Source organism: Seriola lalandi, unplaced genomic scaffold, assembly GCF_002814215.2.
Source record: "Seriola lalandi dorsalis isolate HSWRI2012SDOR001 ecotype SW California unplaced genomic scaffold, Sedor1 jcf7180001960132, whole genome shotgun sequence".
Lineage (NCBI taxonomy): Eukaryota > Metazoa > Chordata > Actinopteri > Carangiformes > Carangidae > Seriola > Seriola lalandi.
The window spans coordinates 1-1,107 of record NW_019430801.1 but is presented as its reverse complement, the minus strand read 5'-3'; the positions used below and the strand labels follow the sequence as shown (position 1 = coordinate 1,107).

Here is a 1,107-nt window from a genome sequence, read left to right as displayed (position 1 = left end):
CTTTTTTTATGGACACTTTGCGGTTCTCTTTCTGCCCACTGGCCACTTTGCTGCTGTGAAACTGCAAATTTCCCCACTGAGGGACTTTCACCGCAGGAGCGATTATAAACAGAGGCCAAGTGTTGTTGTTTCAGTTTATTTGTTCATGTTGCTGCATCAGGTTTGTTTCTACCGATCTGATCCGGTGCTGATTGTCTCGAGGATATTGGATCTCATGTCGTAGTGTGTGATGGACTCGACACTGAAAGTAAAATGACTGTTAATGGTCTTATCTGTTTTGTGTGTTTGTGTGTTGTTGCTCAACAGGTCACTGTGGAGAAGGTGTGTGTGACTGACAAGGCAGCAAGTACAAGGTGTTTTTTTGGGGCTTTTTTAATACAAAATTATTTTTTAATCCATTTTTCATGAAATCCGACTCCATCTTTAGTGCTGAATATTATTTGTGTTGTGTGGGGAAACAGTGGTGACTAGTTAATCAACAAATGATTAAATAAGAATTTGTTATTTATCAAGTAAAACTTATGGATAGAAAATTGTTTCTCTCCTTAGAGACACTTAAATGTGTCTGATGTGTTGTTTCTTTCCCTCAGAGAGTTCACCCTAGACGTGTCGATTGAGATGCCCTATGAAATTGACACTGTGTATTGCCTCACTCACAAAGTCAAGATGAAGGTAATGTTGGTGTATTTCTGATTATGCAGATTGCTACATGGTTGCCAGTTATTTCCTCTGTCTCACTGGATTCACACAAAAGCCTGAAAAGTCTACAAACAGTTTTAGTGTAAGAGTTCTGTTTTTCTCTCTGGACTTCATAAGTTTGGAAATGAAAGAAAAATGGAGACACAAGTTTGCAAAATATGCTGAATGCCTTAATATTCAAAATGAATCAAGGTAACATGCTAGAAACTAGAAAATGTCTGTCAGTTTTAAAATTGAGACTTTGCACAACCTGCATTCAGGTGCTGAAATGATTACTGGATAAATTGAGTCTGTCAGCAGAGAATTTGTTCAGCTTCACCAAAATATGCCTGTTTTTCTGTGTTTTAACATCAGAAGTTGAGAAGTTCTTTTGTGTGTGTGTGTGTGTGTGTGTGTGTGTGTGTGTGT

The 1,107-nt window shown here is 38.0% G+C and overlaps 1 long non-coding RNA gene across 1 annotated transcript; it reads left to right on the top strand.

Annotated features, from left to right (window-relative positions):
- Positions 1 to 9: 9 nt before the first annotated feature.
- LOC147820394 (uncharacterized) lies at positions 10 to 660 on the top strand. Its single transcript, XR_015438012.1, has 2 exons — positions 10 to 353; positions 591 to 660. It is a non-coding gene; the product is annotated as an uncharacterized LOC147820394 (long non-coding RNA).
- The last annotated feature ends 447 nt before the right edge of the window (positions 661 to 1,107 follow it).